Below are 19082 nucleotides of genomic sequence, written 5' to 3' on the forward strand. Positions count from 1 at the left end.
GATTTTTCAATTTTTCGAATTTTACTTTTGCAAAATTTTGCGGTTTTAAATTTTTCAATATTATGTTTCGATTTTTTTAAATTTTAGATATTTCGATTTCTCGATTTTTCAGCTTTTCGATGTAGGTATAGATTTTTCAATTTTGATTTTTTCTACTTTAGGCCATTTCGATTCACCGATTTTTCGATTTCTCCATTTTTCGACTTTACTATTTTTCGATTCTCCAATATTTCGATTTTTCAATTTTTCCACATTTCAGTTTTGGGATTTTTCAATTTCTCGATTTCATTATTTCGATTCTTAGATTTTTTCCCATTTTTCGATTATACAATTTTTTAATATTTCGATTTTGCGACTTCGCAGTTTTTAATACGTATTTCAATTTTTCGATTTATCGAAATCTCGGTTTTTCGATTTTCAAAATTTTACAAATTTTCGTTTTTCCGATTTTTCAAGTTTTCGATCTCTCAATTATTCAACGTTTCAATTTTGGGAATTCTTCAGTATCTGGATATTTTTCAATGTTTTAATTTGTCGAATTTTTGATGTTTCGATTTCTCCATTTTTAAGTTATTTGATACAGATGTATATCAATTTTTGGAATTTTGAAATTTTAGATATTTCAATTTTTCGATTTTTTTGTTTTTAAGTCGATTTCTCGGTTTTTCGACTTTACCATCTTCGATTTTTTGATTTTTTAACTTTTACATTTTACGATTTTTTGATCCTTCGATTTCGCGACTTTAAATTTTTTCGGTATGTATTTCAGTTTTTCGATTTTTCAAGTTTTCGATCTCTCGATTATTCAACGCATCAATTTTGGGAGTTTTTCAGTTTCTGTATATTTTTCAATGTTTTAATTTTTCGAATTTCTGATGTTTCGATTTCTCCATTTTTAAGTTATTTGATACAGATGTATATCAATTTTTGGAATTTTGAAATTTTAGATATTTCAATTTTTCGATTTTTTTGTTTTTAAGTCGATTTCTCGGTTTTTCGACTTTACCATTTTTTGATTTTTCAATTTTTAATTCTTCAATTTTTTGATTTTTTAACTTTTACATTTTACGATTTTTTGATCCTTCGATTTCGCGACTTTAAATTTTTTTGGTATGTATTTCAGTTTTTCCATTTTTCAAGTTTTCGATCTCTCGATTATTCAACGTTTCCATTTTGGGAATTCTTCAGTTTCTGGATATTTTTCAATGTTTTAATTTTTCGAATTTCTGATGTTTCGATTTCTCCATTTTTAAGTTATTTGATACAGATGTATATCAATTTTTGGAATTTTGAAATTTTAGATATTTCAATTTTTCGATTTTTTTGTTTTTAAGTCGATTTCTCGGTTTTTCGACTTTACCATTTTTCGATTCTTCAATTTTTAATTCTTCGATTTTTTGATTTTTCAACTTTTACATTTTACGATTTTTTGATCCTTCGATTTCGCGACTTTAAATTTTTTTGGTATGTATTTCAGTTTTTCGTTTTTTCAAATTTTCGATTTCTCATCTCGGTTTTTCGATTTCTCAATTTTGGGAATTTTTCAGGTTCTGGATTTTTCAATTTTTCGATTTTCCACTTTTATGATGTTTCGATTTTCGAACTGTGTTCCCAAATTTTATAAAAATGGAGTGAGTCGGACTTGAATGAGTATCTTATTTTATGAAATTAAACACGAATTTATTATTGTAAATTTTGGAGATGATTAGCCAAATTTTACATGATATTCCTAATATTCATATAAGATTTGGCAACAATCGGTCCAGTAGTTTCAGAGATTACGTGTCTAATAAAAATCGACACAGACGCCCGACGGACAGACCGACGGTACCGAGAGATCCCGAAACGTCGAGAAACCAAGAAAGTGGCCAGTCGCCCGATGGACTCGATTCCCACGTACCTTTTCTTCCCGTTTTAGAAAACCTAAACCTCCGCATTCCCATTCCGACGTCTCCGCTTTTCCATTTCCGAACGAAATTACTTTCTGACACTTTTCCAGCGCACAAAAAGCCGCAATAATTCTCCTCCCCCAAAACAAAGCCACTATTTCCTCCTTGGCAGCCAACTTTAATTGAAAAGGACCCGCGACATACGCGCTGAAAGCACCTCCGACCGACAAAAAAACAAGGTCAAGAGCCCTCTCTTCCTCTTTCCTGGAAGAATTCTTCTCACGTCCGCTCGCAACGGCCTCCTCGGCGCAATAAATAAACGTATCGACCCCGTTCGAAACTGCACCAGCAGAACCGAACGACGACGACTTTTCCCTTTTTTTTCCATCAGACGTCAGGCACAAAGCCAACAAACATCCTGCGTTCGTTACGTAACGTTTCGGAAGCGCTTGAGCGCGTAATGGGGAATTAACTCCGCCTGGATGCGGAGTGCATTCCGATTTTTCCGAAATCGGAACGAAAAAATAGAGTCTGAACCAATGGGAGAATTGTTGTTAAGAGATCGTGTTCCGTGATCCTTTTCTGAGGCCCATTATTGATTTCCTTATTTAAAATATTCTGCATGGTGGTACTGGTGGTACTGTTAGAATTTAAAATTAACTTTTCTTTTTTTTTTTGGTGTTTTTCAAGCAAAATTAAAGCCTGAGGGGATATTTCATCCCTTTGGCTATCTGCTTTAAATATATTTTCGCGGTACTTGAAAGCGCAAATTCCAAAAATGAATCATCATAAAAAAGTAAAATTCGCAAAATTTAATTTTTCCATTCTTTCAATTTCTCGACTTCCAAGTTTTTCCATTTTTCGATTTTTTGATTTTTTAAATTTTCAATATATCCTCAAATTTTGCAATTTTTTCGTTTTTCGATATTACAGTTTTTCATTTTTCGATTTCTCGGCTTCCAAATTTTTCAATTTTTCGTGTCTTCGATTTTCCGATTTGAAATTTCTCCATTTTGCAAATTTTTGGAATTTTCATTTTTTCATTTCCCGATTTTTTTAAATTATTGATTTTTATTTTCCTGATTTTCTTTATTTTATGTCACAATTTCTGGTTTTTCATTTCTCTTATTTTTTCAATGTTTCTTTAGATTTTACAATTTTTTCATATCATAATTTTTCTATTTTTCAGCTTTAATGTTTTCGACTTTTCAATTTCTCGACTTCAAATTTTTCACTTTGCAATTTTTCAATGGTGCAGTTTTTCGGTAATATTACAGTTTTTCAATTTTTGGTTTTCCAGTTTCTCAATTTTAATTTTTCGATTTTTCATTTTTTCATTTTCTCAATTTTTCAAGTTCTTGTTTTTGTATTTTCCCGATTTTTTTATTTTCATTGTTCATTTTTTAATTTTTCAATTTTGCAATTTTTGGATTCCCAGTTATCCGATTTTCGATTTTGTACTTTTGTGATTTGTAACTTTCTCAATTTTAATCTTTCGATTTTTGAATTTTTCGTTTCTTCAATTTTTTAAGGTCTTCATTTCCAATTTTTAGATTTTTCAAAGATTTCTTCGCTTCTTCAACTTTAATTTTTTCACTTTTTCAATTTTTAGATTTGCAATTTCTCCATTTTGCAATTTTTCGATACTACAAATTTTCATTTTTTCATTTCCTCAATTTTTCAAGTTATTGATTTTTATTTTGCAATTTCCCGATTTTTTAATTATCAGTTTCTCTACTTTATACCATAATCCTTTAGTTTTTTTCAATGTTTTTCGATCTTATAATTTTCCAAAAATTATAAAATTGAAAAATTTTAAATCCAATAGTTGAAAAATGGAAAAATTCTTAAACCGTAAAACTGAAAAAGTAAAAAAAATAAAATTATAATTATTACTCTATTATAGATATATTTAAATGAAAACTAGAAAAATTGCAAAAAACAAAAACTGAAAAATCGGGGGACTGAAAATCTAAAATTGTAAAATCGAAAAATCAGAATATTGAAAAACCGAAAAATTGAAAAAATAAAGAAAATAAAAAACCGAAACGGAAAATTGCAAAACGAAAAATTGAAGAAATGAAGAATTGAGAAATATCCAAAATTTGAAACTTCAAAACTGAAAAACTAGTGAAATTGATGCAAATTTTTAAATTTTTCGATTCTCCAATTTTTCAATTTTTTTTTATTTTAAAATTTTGCGACTTTTTTAATTTTAGATTTTCCAGTTTTTTAATTTTTCGATTTGTTGATGTTTAGATTTCTCAATTTTTCATTTTATCGGTTATTTAAGTTTAAATTTTTCAATTTTGAATTCCTCATTTTTTATTATTTTGAACCATATCGATTCCACAATTTTTTGATTTTCGACTTCTCGATATTTCGATTTCTTGGTTTCTCGACTTTGGGATTTTTCTTTTCTCCAATTTTTCGACATTTCAATTTTGGTATTTTCAATTTCTCCGTTTTTCAGTTTTTCAATTCGTCGATTTTTTTAATTTTACATTTTCCCATTTTTCGATTTTAAGACTTCTTAATGCTTCGATTTCGCGACTCTAAATTTTTTAATATGTATTTTCAATTTCTCGATTTTACAAATTTTTGATTCTTCGACATCTCGACAAATTTTATTTCAAAATTTTACGAATTTTTTCCATTTTCGATTTCTCAATTTTTCAACAGTTCAATTTCGACAATTTTTCAATTTCTGTATTTTTCAAATTTTCGATTTTTATCATTTTTTGATTTATTAAATTTTAAATTTCTTAACGCTTCGATTGCTCGATCTTTCGACTTTTTGGATACTTCGATTTTTCGTTTTTTCAATTTTTGGGAATTTAAATTTTTCGATTTCCTGATTTATCGAGATTTCGATGTTTCAATTTTTAATTTCGATTACTTGGTCCCTCAGTTTTTCGACTTTGGGATTTTTCGATTTTTCAAATTTCCGATCCGACATCTCGTTTTTCGTTTTCTAAAATTTTATGTCAAAATTTTACGAGTATTCGTTTTTTCGATTTCTCCATTTTTGAACAGTTCAATTTTGGTAACTTTTCAGTTTCTGGATTTTTCAAATTTTCGATATTTTCATTTTTCGATTTTTTGAATTTTGGATTTCTTGACGTTTCCATTGCTTGATCCTTAAATTTTTCGATTTTTCGTCTTTCTGATTTCACTATTTTCTTCGATTTCTCAAGTTTCCGATGTTGTTTTGAGATTTTTCAATTTTCGTACTTTTCAATATTTTCATTTTTCAATTTTTTAAACTTTACTTTTTCAAAATTTTGCGGTTTTTTTAAGTTTTAGATTTTTCAATATTATGTTTCGATTTTTTTAAATTTTAGATATTTCGATTTCTCGATTTTTCAGTTCTTTGATATTTCAATTTTTCGATTTTCATTGAATTTTTCAAGATATATTTAAATGAAAACTAGAAAAATTGCAAAAAACAAAAACTGAAAAATCGGGGGACTTAAAATCAGGAATTGTAAAAACGAAAAATTGTACATTGAAAAAAGAAAAATTATAAAATCAGGACATTGAAAAATCGAAAAATTGAAAAATAAAGAAAATAAAAAACCGAAACGGAAAATTGCAAAACAAAAAATTGAAGAAATGAAGAACTGAAAAATCCAAAATTTTAAACTTCAAAACTGAAAAACTAGTGAAATTGATGCAAATCAAAAAATTGCAAAATATAAAAACAGAAGAAAAAAAAAATTGAAAAATCGCACATCGAAACATTGAAAAACTGAACAAATGAAGAAAAAAACCGAAACGAAAAATTTCGTATGGAAAAATTACAAAATTAACAATTGAAATTCAAAAATTGCAAAATCAAAAAACCGAAGAAACAAAAAATTAAAAATTAACACATTAAAAACTATATCTTTAAGAAATTTTCAACTTTTCTTCGACCATTTTCGAAAATTACCAAAAAATTAGAGTCAAGAAAAAACGAGAGAAAAGATGAAGAATTGAGAAATATCCAAAATTTGAAACTTCAAAACTGAAAAACTAGTGAAATTGATGCAAATTTTTAAATTTTTCGATTCTCTAATTTTTCATTTTTTTTTTATTTTAAAATTTTGCGACTTTTTTAATTTTAGATTTTCCAGTTTTTTAATTTTTCGATTTGTTGAGGTTTAGATTTTTCAATTTTGAGTTCCTCAATTTTTATTATTTTGAACCATATCGATTCCTCAATTTTTTGATTTTCGACTTCTCGATATTTCGATTTCTTGGTTTCTCGGATTTTTCTTTTCTCCAATTTTTCGACATTTCAATTTTGGTATTTTCAATTTCCCCGTTTTTCAGTTTTTCAATTCGTCGATTTTTTTAATTTTACATTTTTCCATTTTTCGATTTTAAGACTCCTTGATGCTTCGATTTCGCGACTCTAAATTTTTTAATATGTATTTTCAATTTCTCGATTTTACAAATTTTTGATTCTTCGACATCTCGACAAATTTTATTTCAAAATTTTACGAATTTTGTCCATTTTCGATTTCTCAATTTTTCAACAGTTCAATTTTGACAATTTCTCAATTTCTGTATTTTTCAAATTCTCGATTTTTATCATTTTTTGATTTATTAAATTTTAAATTTCTTAACGCTTCGATTGCTCGATCTTTCGATTTTTTGGATACTTCGATGTTTCGTTTTTTCAATTTTTGGGAATTTAAATTTTTCGATTTCCTGATTTATCGAGATTTCGATGTCTCAATTTTTTAATTTCGATTACTTGGTCCCTCAGTTTTTCGACTTTGGGATTTTTCGATTTTTCAAATTTTCGATTCAACATCTCGTTTTTCGATTTCTCCATTTTTCAACAGTTCAATTTTGGTAACTTTTCAGTTTCTGGATTTTTCAAATTTTCGATATTTTCATTTTTCGATTTTTTGAATTTTGGATTTCTTGACGTTTCCATTGCTTGATCCTTCAATTTTTCGATTTTTCGTCTTTCTGATTTCACTATTTTCTTCGATTTCTCAAGTTTCCGATGTTGTTTTGGGATTTTTCAATTTTCGTACTTTTCAATATTTTCATTTTTCAATTTTTAAACTTTACTTTTTAAAAATTTTGCGATTTATTTAAGTTTTAGATTTTTCAATATTATGTTTCGATTTTTTTAAATTTTAGATATTTCGATTTCTCGATTTTTCAGTTCTTTGATATTTCAATTTTTCGATTTTCATTGAATTTTTCAAGAAATGAAAACTAGAAAAATTGCAAAAAACAAAAACTGAAAAATCGGGGGACTTAAAATCAGGAATTGTAAAAACGAAAAATTGTACATTGAAAAAAGAAAAATTATAAAATCAGGACATTGAAAAATCGAAAAATTGAAAAATAAAGAAAATAAAAAACCGAAACGGAAAATTGCAAAACAAAAAATTGAAGAAATGAAGAACTGAAAAATCCAAAATTTTAAACTTCAAAACTGAAAAACTAGTGAAATTGATGCAAATCAAAAAATTGCAAAATATAAAAATAGAAGAAAAAAAATTGAAAAATCGCACATCGAAACATTGAAAAACTGAACAAATGAACAAATGAAGAAAAAAACCGAAACGAAAAATTTCGAATGGAAAAATTACAAAATTAACAATTGAAATTCAAAAATTGCAAAATCAAAAAACCGAAGAAACAAAAAAATGAAAAATTAACACATTAAAAAAGCTACATTTTTAAGAAATTTTCAACTTTTCTTCAAACATTTTCGAAAATTACCAAAAAATTAGAGTCAAGAAAAAACGAGAGAAAAGATTATGAAAAATGCGATTAAAAATGGAAAAATAAAAAAACTGTGTCCTTAAAAAATTTCCGGCTTTTCTTCAACCATTTTTGAAAATTGCCAAAAGAAATCTTTTGTAGATTTTGATTTTAGGATTTTTTTTCGTCTACATGTAACAAATTTTTGAGAAATTTAAAACATTAATTATTATCGAGAAATGGAAAAATTCGAACATCGTAAAACTGAAAAAGTGAAACATTTTAAAAATATAATTATTATTACATATTTAAAATGAAAACTAGAAAACTGCAAATCAAAAATGGAAGAAACGAAAAATGGAGAATTTGAAAAATCTAAAACTGAAAAAACCAAAAATTAAAATATCTCAAAGTTGAAAGATCGGAAAACTAAAGAATTTTAAAATGAAAACTCGGAAAAAATTGACAAATAGCAAATCGAAACATTGAAGAAACGAATAATTGAAAATGAAAAACAAAAAATTATGAAGCGGACATCGAAAAGTCGAAAAATTATAAAGCGGACATTGAAAAATAGAAAAATTGTAAAAAGAAAGAAAATGAACAACCGAAACCACAAATTTCAAATCGAAAATTTGAAGAAATAAAAAACTGAAGAATCAAAAAATTGAAAACTCCAGTAAATTTTAAATAAAAAAATTGCAATATTTAGAAATTGAAGAAACGAAAAACTGGAGAATCGAAAAATCGAAAAATTAAAAATTGAAAACTCGTAAAATTACAAATCGAAAAATTGCAAAACCTAAAAATTGAAATATTCAAAAGTTGGAAAATCGAAAAACTGAAAAATTTAAAAATAAAAACTGAAGTAGCATATCGTAAAATTTTAAGAAACACAAAAAAATGACAACTTGAAAAATAGAAAAATTGGAGAAACGAAAAATTGAAAACTCGAGAACTTTTAAATCGAAAAATTGCAAAATCTACAAATTGAAAAAAAATGAAAACTGAAAAATCGCAAATCGAAAAATTGAAGAAACGAAAACCGAAAACAGCAAAATTTGAAAAACAAAAAATTATAAAATCGAAACAATAAAAAAAATTGAATAATTGAAAAAAATAACGAAATTAAAAAACTGAAAAATGTATTTTTACACTGGGGCCTTTTTAAAATATTAGCCATCATTACTGGCACTTGTTTCACCAGTTTTATTCTCATTCGTTGCGTCAGGCCTCCTTAAAAAAAAATTTCAATAACCGCGCTTACGCAACACACGCCTCAAATATTTTTTACGGTTTATATAACTCCGGAACGAAAGAAACATTTGCCTCGGTGCAAATATTAAATTTCTTAATCAACATTTTAGCTTTATTATCAAAGTTCATAATGCGACTCTTATAGCACCAATTCTGATGTCAGAATGACGTTAATATCAAACAAGATTTTAAGCTAACGCACAGATGCCTGAACTTTGGACTTATTTGTTATTGTTAAAATCATTCGAAGCTGCAACTATTATGTATATATTACAAAGCTGCTTTTAAATAATTCCGTAAAATTGAAATTCGACTTGTTTCGAGTTCTGGAATTTCGGGATTAATTCCGTGGGCTTGATTATCCAGCGATGGTCTAATTAAAATATTGGAATTCCTGAACACATTCCCCCGGCTCGATTCTCCTTCCAAAGATAAATCGCTGACGCATTGGTCTTCATCCACTCAATGACACCCTAGCCAGATTTTTCAATAACCGTTCGTAAAACCGTTTTCCGGAAGCGCTGCGTTTCGCTCGTTCCGCAAACCGCAGCCTCCCGAAAATTCCTCCACGACCCGAAACTTCCGAGATTTATTATCGCCAGTCTCGAACTTGCGTTATTAATTATCAGTTTTATGAAAGATCGCGTTATGCTCCAAGTTAAACACGCAACAGCGAGTTTCAAAGAACCGACAGCTCAGCTTGCTCCAGACTAATTACTCGATCGATCGCCACTTACATTGTTTCAAAAAACTAGCCGCGATCGAGAATTAATTTTAGCGGATTGTTCGCCATGCCAGAACTGTCAACAGACTGCGTGCCACTCACCATTTACACATTATAATCCAAACAATCCCGCGCCCAAAATAGCGCACGGAGCGTTTGTTTTACTTTCGGTGCTCTTCGAGGAATTTCTTTGTTAGTGTGGGTGCGGAGGAGGGCGCCAGCGAGTGGAGAAAGGCGGGCGTCTCGTGGACGGGCAGCAAGGAGTTTAAAAGGATGGGGTGGGAAGCGCCCTTCTTTCGAATAATACGATATCAAACCGCGCCGGCCGACTTTGATGGGAGTTCTAATCGAATTCCGCGTTTGATGTTCGGGAAAGAAATGCGGGAGGGGTTGATGGGGAGCGCCCTCGATCGCGAGTAATGAGGTTATTTCGGGAGGCAATTATAGGATTTGGGGGCTTTACTTGCTTTTTAATGGCGGTGTTATTGGATATTTTAATCGATGGGGAGGGGTTTGCCCTCTGGCGCTCTTTCACTAGCCAATCACTATAATATTTGAAGTTGATATTATAATGTGTGAAGTTGATGTTTTAAATGGGACTCACTCAGCACATTTTGACAACGTTTTTGTTAGAGATCTTTCAGGCTGATGATAACCTCAAAACACGTGCTAAAAAGTGTGTAAAGTTTTATTAGAAATCCCGCTTCTTTGGAAAATTATTAAAGTTGTTTGCGATTTTTGTTTTCTTCTGATTGATAACCTCTATAAAGTAAAAACCAGTGACTTAAGTAACACATTTTTGTTCCAAGTTTTTAAGTTTAAATAATTCAGTTTTTCGATTTTCCAACTTTTGAATTTTTAAATTTTTCGATTTGCAATTTTTCATTTCGGTTTTAATTTTTTCAATTTTTAATGTTTCTATTTTATAATTGTTTGTTTTTAAATTTTACTTTTTTCGGTTTTTCGTTTCTTCAGTTTTTCGATTTGCAATTTTTCGATTTAAAACGTTTTTTCATTTTCAGTGTTTACATTTTTTTTTGTTTCTTCAATTTTAAAATATGCGATTAGAGTTTTCACTTTTACATTTTTCAGTTCTTCGATTTTGCAACTTTTGAATATTTCAGTTTTAAGTTTTGTCGATTTGTAATTTTACGAGTTTTAAATTTTTAGTTCTTCAGTGTTCCGATTTTGTTTTATTTTTCCAATTTCAAATTTTTCGTTTTTTTCACGATTTCGGTTTTGTGATTCGAATCTCCAGAATATTTAATTTTTCAATTTTTCCCTTTTTCGGTGTTTTCATTTTATAGTTTTTTCCAATGTGAAATTGTTCAATTTTTGGATTTTTCAATTTTTCTGTCTTTACTTTTTCGAAAAATAACCAAAATTTTCACAAAAAACTGACGAAAAATGACAGCAAACAAAGACAAAAACCGACAACAAAAAAAACAAAAAGGGGAAAAACCGAGAAAAGGCACTATAAATGGGAGATAAAAAAATAGGGACAAAAAGTGCTCGAAAAGGGGGCCAAAAAAATGGCAATAAAAAAAGAGAGTTAGAAAACGGTAGAACAGATAGGATGCGACAAAGATGACAAAGAAAGATACAGAAAAGAACCACAAAAAATCGGCGACAAAAAATAGAAGTCAAGAAAAAAACGATTGAAAAAATAACAAAAAATGCGATAAGACCAAAGAAAAGACGATAAAAAATATAAAAATAGAAACAAAAACGGGGAAAAATCGTGAAAAGCAAGAAATAAAAATGGAAGAAAAAATAAGGCCAAGGAATCCACAAAAAATTATTTCAATCTTTTATTTTTCAATTCCTTGATTTTGCAAATTTAAAATTTTTCAATTCTGAAATTTTTTGATTTCCAGTTATCCGATTTTCCGATTTCTTTAATGCTCAATATTTCGATTTGCAATACATATTTGGTTTTTTCGACTTTGCACTTTTTCGATTTTTAAGTTTCTCAATTTTTTAATCTTCCGCTTTTTGAATGTTTCGTTTCTTGAATTTTTCAAATTTCTGATTTTCACTTTTTAGATTTTTTGAATTCAAAATTTCCAAAAATTTTCCAAAAAAGTGGTTAAAATTGATTCAATCTACCGAAAGTTGGTGTCAAATTGTAGATAATCTTCGGCTAGTTACGATTCTTAAATCACCGCCATTCAATCTGGTCCAATAAAGACGCAAAGTAAATTCAAAGTTTCCAAAAATTTTCCAAAAAAGTGATTAAAATTGGTTTAATCGACCGAAAATTGGTGTCAAATTGTAGAAAATCTTCCGCTAGTTACAATTCTGAAATCGCCACCACGATATCTGGTCCAATAAACACGCAAAGCGAATTCAAAATTTCCAAAAATTTTCCAAAAAAGTTAAAATTGGTTCAATCGACCGAAAGTTGGTGTCAAATTGTGGATAATCTTCCGCTAGTTACAATTCTGAAATCGCCACCACGATATCTGGTCCAATAAACACGCAAAGCGAATTCAAAATTTCCAAAAATTTTCCAAAAAAGTTAAAATTGGTTCAATCGACCGAAAGTTGGTGTCAAATTGTGGATAATCTTCTGCCAGTTACGTTTCTGAAATCGCCGCCAGGATGTCTGGTCCAATAAACCCGCAAAGTGAATTCAAAATTTTCCAAAAAAGTGGTTAAAATTGGTTCAGTCGACCGAAAGTTGGTGTTAAATTGTAGATAATCTTCTGGTAGTTACGATTTCGAAATCGCCGTCACCACATCTGGTCCAATAAACACGCAAAGAGAATTCAAAATTTCCAAAAATTTTCAAAAAAGTGGTTAAAATTGGTTCAATCGACCGAAAGTTGGTGTCAAATTGTAGATAATCTTTCGCTAGTTACGATTCTGAAATCGTCGCCACGAAATCTGGTCCAATAAACACGCAAAGTGAATTCAAAATTTCCAAAAAAGTGGTTAAAATTGGTTCAATCGACCGAAAATTGGTGTCAAATTGTAGATAATCTTCCGCTAGTTACGATTCTGGAGTCGCCGCCACGATATCTGGTCCAATAAACCCGCAAAGTGAATTCAAAATTTCCAAAAATTTTCCAAAAATGTTGTTAAAATTGGTTGAATCGACCGAAAGATAATCTTTCGCTAGTTACAATTTTGAAATTGCCGCCACGATATCTGGTCCAATAAACACCCAAAGTGAATTCAAAATTTCGAACAATTTTCCAAAAAAGTGGTTAAAATTGGTATAATCAACCGAAAATTGGTCTCAAATTGTACATAATCTTCCGCTAGTTACGATTCTGAAATCGCCGCCACGATATCTGGTCCAATAAACACACAAAGTGAATTCAAAATTTCCAAAAATTTTCCAAAAAAGTGTTTGAAATAGGTTCAATCGACCGAAAGTTGATGTCAAATTGTAGATAATCTTCCGCTAGTTACGATTCTGAAATCGCCGCCACCATATCTGGTCCAATTAACACGCAAAGTGAATTCAAAATTTCCAAAAATTTTCCAAAAAAGTGGTTAAAATTGGTTCAATCGACCAAAAGTTGGTGTCAAATTGTAGATCATCTTTCGCTAGTTACGATTCTGAAATCGCCGCCACGATATCTGGTCCAATAAACACGCAAAGTGAATTCAAAATTTCCAAGAATTTTCCAAAAAGTGGTTAAAATTGGTTTAATCGACCGCAAATATTCGAAAAAACGAAAAATTGAGAATTCGAAACATCGAAAATTCGAAAAATCAAAAAATTGAAAAATCTAAATATTGAAAATCGAGAAATCGTGAAATTGAGAATTCGTAAGACTGAAACGTCAAAAAATTGAAAATTGGAGAGATTGCGAAATCGAATAATCCAAAAATCAAACAATTAAAAAAGCAAAAAATTAAGAATGGGAAAAATCGACAAATGGAAAAATCGAAAAATTATACAATTGAAAAAATGAATAACTGGGAATTCGAAAAATCGAGAAATTAAAAATTGATAATCGAGAAATCGAATTTCCGAAAAATGCAGAATCAAAAATTCGAATTCGAAGCATCGAAAAACCGAAAATTTGAACAACCGAAAAAACGATTGTTGAAATTAACTAAATTGAAATTAAGCCCATTGAAATATCGCAATTTTTGAAAATTTCAAAAAATTCGCAGTCATTTATTTGTGAATCTTCCAGCAAGTGGCGTAGTTTTGAAGAAAAAAACTCGAAGAATAAAACATTCAGATTAAAACAATTCAATTCAGTTGAAACTTGCCTGTCGTTTAGCGTTCCACCTTAAACGCAGTGACGTCACTACATAGCTAGCTACTGATTACGGCAATCCCTTCCACGTTTAAGGCGCGCATAAATCAGCAGATCTCTGTTCGTGATCCGCTCGAAAAAATGTGCGCTATTTCCGCGTACGTCAGCTCGTCACCGCTGTCTGTTTGCTCGTAATTATGAATATGCAAGCGCAAATATTATGGTAATTACCGTGTGTACTCAAACTACACGATTCTGTTTGTCTAGTGTTGATAAAGCTAATTTAAGGTATTTCCTTTGAAAAACACCACTTCATCTTCAAACGTTCGCAATTAATTCAAAGTTGAGCGAATGTTTTATCAACACGTACGGTTTTAAAGTCCGTTTTCTTAATTTATTTTTCGAGAGGCGCGCGAGCTAAAATTGGACGTGGAAATGTGCGAACTGAATACTGGAGAAAATTTTACATACATCCAATTAGTATTGCAAATAGAACGACAATAAACTTTATTGGTCCCTCTATTTCGGTTCGGGCCGGGTTTGTTCCGCTGGATCGATAACGCAATTTCGAAACTCAATTATGCGTTAAAAGTAAAAGTCGAAATTGGGCGGAGGGAAGGGTCTGCGGTGAGTGATACGGCCATTATAGGACTTCCTGTAATAACGTTTTATAATTGGGAGTAATTCTCAAAAAGCACACTTCCTCGGGCTGTTTACACCCGACTCATTTGAATTAATTTCGTGCAAATTCTGGCAATGTTCGACATGGTGGAACTTCTGGCTCACTTTTACACACTTAACATGTTGTTATGCGACCACTTTCCGCATTCTCAGGTGATAAGATAACGAACGCTCCCTCCACTCCGTTGACGTCAAAACGTGCCCCCGTTCCGGCTTATCGAGCACGAAAACGCACACTCGTCGCCCCCTCGTTTTCCGGTGTTTCCATTTTCGTCGTTTCCGAATCGCGTCCCCAGCGCCTCGAATTATTTCCTGCACTTATAAATTAACCTAATTATCTAATTTTCCGGAGCACCTCTGGTTTTATTTTACACGCCAACGGCGCTCGTTATTATGGAAATGACCGTTTGATGCGTGCTAATCGCGATCGCTGTTTTTCCCTCGCCGGTCGTACGAAATTTCGCTTTTGTTTATTTGCGGTTGATGGATGTAGTTGTTTGTTTTGGATTAGCGGCGTAATAGAGTCGTAAATAGCGGCGAGGGAAGGTCTGCGGAGCGTGCGTGGGGTCCGGCGAATCTCGAGTGGTCGGCGGCGATCTAATGCAGTTTTTAATGGAAGTCGAGTGGCGGGGAGTGGGCGAGAAGGCGGACCGGGTTATTGTTGTTGCTATTTATTGCCATTAGGAAAAGTCGCTTAATTATGTTAAAAATTAGTTTTGTCGTTATTAGTTATTATTCCAGCAGCATTTATATATTTTGTTGCGCTGTTCTTGAAGATAAACAGTCGTTCACATTTAAACCACTGAAATTTTTACCATCGTCGGCGAACACAATTAATACCGCGGTTAAACGGATTCAAGTTAGATCCTTGAGGAAGTCCAGAACTTTTTCCGTATTTGTTGTTTCTAGGTCCAGATTTTTTGTCAATAATAAAAATTATATTACAGTGTTTTACTATTTAACTTAGTAACTATAAAACCAACTTTTCTGAAATCTTGTAAACGGTTTAAGGTTATAGTACTTATACAGGGTGTTATAATAAATGATCTACTATGAAGTTCGTTTATTAATGTGCCGCTCCATTTGACTCTTTGCTGAATTAATTAATCTGTCAATTAGTTGTCAGACTTTCAGTCATATTTTAACGTTTATTTCTTTAAATCACGAAGGACACGGAAACATGTGGCCTCTACAAGTAGATAAATTTATTATTGAATTTTTAGAAAGCGGCAAATTTTTTTGTCAGATTTTTTGTATACTTTTTTGTTCGTATTTTTTTGTCTGGTTTTTATGGTAATTCTTTGTCGATTGTCCCCCGTTTTGATGCCTTTTTTGCCTTTTTTCTTGCTGTTATAGTTATGTTTTCTTTTGGTTTTTTTACTCCATTTTTGTCGTCTTTCTTTTGGTCCCATCTTTCTTGTCTTTTTCCTCTTCTTGTTTTTTTGTAGCCCATTTTTGTTCTTATTCAGTTTTTTTGTAGTTTGTGTCATTTATTTTCGGTTTTTTTTGTCACTCTTTTGTGTTTTTTTTGTAAATTTTTCTATTGCGTTACTTTGTCTGCCGTTTTTTTCCTTTTTGTTGCATTTTTTGTCTTTTATCTGAACTTCTTTATCCCTACTGTTTTTTTTCTCCTTTTATTTCCTTGGTTTATTGTCCTCATTTTTTGCAATTTTTAGGATTAGCGGTTTTATTTTCTTTTCTTAAAAGCCTAAACCCCGCCCACCCACCCCATCTCGATTTCAGTGATTCTATTTGGATCTTACAGTAAACAGAAATAAAAATCGTAAGAATGAGAACAGCACGGTTAGGGGGGGGGGGGCTAGTATTTGCTAAGATAAGACTAATTTTGGTAAAAAACATATCCTCTAAGACAATAGAGGGTGGGTGGGCGGGGCTCTAACTTGCTAATATAAGACTGAACGATATTAAGAGTAGTCATTGGAATGAATAGGGGATTCGTGGGCGGGGCTTCTGCTTTCTCTTAACACTAGAAAAAGCTATACTCAGCCCCGCGCACCTCATTTTGACGTCGTTTTTACTTTTTTCTTGCTGTTGTTTGTTTTTATTTGTTACTCTTTATGTAACCCTTCTTTGTCACAATTAAATCGCTTTTCTCGCATTTTTTTATGACGTTTTCTATCGGTTTTTTATTGGCTTTTTGTGGTCCAATTTTTTATGGCCTCTGTGCTCCTACTTTTGTCGTTTTTTTTTTGGTCGCGTCTTTTTGTCTTTTTGACCTCTTGTTGTTTTTTTGTAACCCTTGCTGGTTCTTATTTGGCCCTTTTTTTTGTAGTTTTTATCATTGATTTTAGCTTTTGTGTCGTGGTTGTTGGATTTTTTGTTGTCGTTCTTGAATTTTTTGTAACCTTTTCTATTGCGTTTCTTTGGGTGCGGTTTTTTCTTTTTTGTTACATTTTTTGTCCTTACTATTTTTTTCTCCTTTTTTTCCTTGGTTTATTCTCCTTATTTTTTTTCAATTTTTGACGTTCTTTTTGGTTTCTACATATGTATATGTTTTTTGTAGCCTTTTTTGTTACTTTTTCTGTAGCCTTTCTTTGTCTCTTTTTTATCGTCTCTCGCATTTTTTTGTGACTTTTTCATCGCTTTTTAATGACTCCCTGTTTTCGTTGGTTGTTTTTTTTTTGTGGATTCCGTTGCCTCTATTTTTGGCTCCTTTTTTATCGATTTTTTTCTTGAGTTCCCCTCCCCTTTGTTTTTTTGGGGACCTTTTTTTGTCGTCTGACGTATTTTCTATGTTCTGTCAGACACGATTATTTTTTTTATTTTGTTACCTTTTCATGTCGGTTTTTTTCACTCCCCTTTTTTATCGCCTTTTTTCCCAGTTTCTTCCTTTTTTGTTGCCTTTAATACAGTTTTTCGACTTTTTTCAATTTTGACCATTCGTTTTTCTTTCCAACTTTTCGATTATTCATTTTTCCATTTTAAGTTTCTCAATTTTTAGTTTTTCAGAATTTCAGTTTTTCCTGTCTTTATTTCTTCGATTTGGAATTTGCAAAAATTGTAAAATTGAAGAATCAATAATGAAATTTTTATTTTGTTACTTTTTCATGTCGTTTTTTTTTTACTTTCCTTTATGTACCGCCTTTTGTTTGATTTGAATTTTTTGTGGACTTTTTTGTCTCAAATTATTTGTCTACCTTTTTTGTCGCCTTTTCTCCAGTTTCTCGCCATATTGTTGCTTTTTTGTCGCCCTTTTTCGCTCCTTTTCTGATCGCATTTTTCATAATCTTTTCTCTCGTTTTTTTTTTACTCTAATTTTTTCGTAATTTTCGAAAATGGTAGTAGTTTTTTTTAATTTCGTCAGTTTTTCATTGTTTTTTGTTTCTTCGATTTTTTGATTTTGCAATTTTTGATTTTAATTTTTTGTAATTTTTTTATTCGCAATTTTCGTTTCGGTTTTTTTCTTTATTTTTTCAATTGTTCAGTTTTTCAGTGTTTGGATTTGCAATTTTTCGATTTTCCAACTTTTGGATTTTCAGATTTTTCAATAATACAGTTTTTCGACTTTTTTCAATTTTGACCATTCTTTTTTCTTTCCAATTTTTCGATTATTCATTTTTTCCATTTTAAGTTTCTCAATTTTTAGTTTTTCAGAATTTCAGTTTTTCCTTTCTTTATTTCTTCGATTTGGGATTTGCAAAAATTGTAAAATTGAAGAATCAAAAATGAAATTTTTATTTTGTTACTTTTTCATGTCGTTTTTTTTGACCCCGCTTTATGTATCGCATTTTCGTTGATCTGAATTTTTTGTGGACTTTTTTGTCTCAAATTATTTATCTACCTTTTTTATCGCCTTTTTTCCAGTTTTTTCCTATATTGTTGCTCTTTTGTCGCCCTTTTTTGTCTTTATTTGACGCCCTTTTTCGCTCCTTTTCTAATCGCATTTTTCATAATCTTTTCACACTAATTTTCGGTCGATTGAATCAATTTTCACCACTTTTTTTGAAAATTTTTGGAAATTTTGAATTCACTTTGCGGGTTTATTGGACCAGATATCGTGGTGCCGATTTCAGAATCATAACTAGCGGAAGATTATCTACAATTTGACACCCACTTTCGCTCGATTGAACCAATTTTAACCAGTTTTTTGGAAAATTTTTGGAAATTTTGAATTCACTTTGCGTGTTTATTGGACCAGATATCGTAGCGGAGATTTCAGAATCGTAACTAGCGGAAGATTATCTACAATTTAACACCGATTTTCGGTCTATTAATCCAATTTAAACCAGTTTTTTGGAAAATTTTTGGAAATTTTGAATTCACTTTGCGTGTTTACTGGACCGGATATCGTGGCGGCGATTTCAGAATCGTAACTAGCGGAGGATTATCAACAATTTGACACCAACTTTCGGTTGATTGAACCAATTTTAACGACTTTTTTGGAAATTTTGAATACACTTTGCGCGTTTATTGGACCAGATATCGGGGGCGGCGATTTCAGAATCGTAACTAGCGGAAGATTATCTACAATTTGACACCAACTTTCGGTCGATTCAACCAATTTTAACCACTTTTTTTGGAAAATTTTTGGAAATTTTGAATTCACTTTGCGTCTTTATTGGACCAGATATC

General features: G+C 30.7%; 1 protein-coding gene across 1 annotated transcript in view; it reads right to left on the reverse strand.

Moving 5' to 3' along the window:
* Window positions 1-19082, reverse strand: part of LOC135132977 (G protein-coupled receptor kinase 1) — a 151882-nt gene that overhangs the window by 115309 nt on the left and 17491 nt on the right. The gene's annotated exons all lie outside the window — the stretch shown is intronic.

This window comes from Zophobas morio, unplaced genomic scaffold (genome assembly GCF_036711695.1).
Source record: "Zophobas morio isolate AGI-343-1 ecotype UQ-CSIRO unplaced genomic scaffold, CSIRO_AGI_Zmor_V1 ptg000021l, whole genome shotgun sequence".
Classification (NCBI taxonomy): Eukaryota; Metazoa; Arthropoda; class Insecta; order Coleoptera; family Tenebrionidae; genus Zophobas; species Zophobas morio.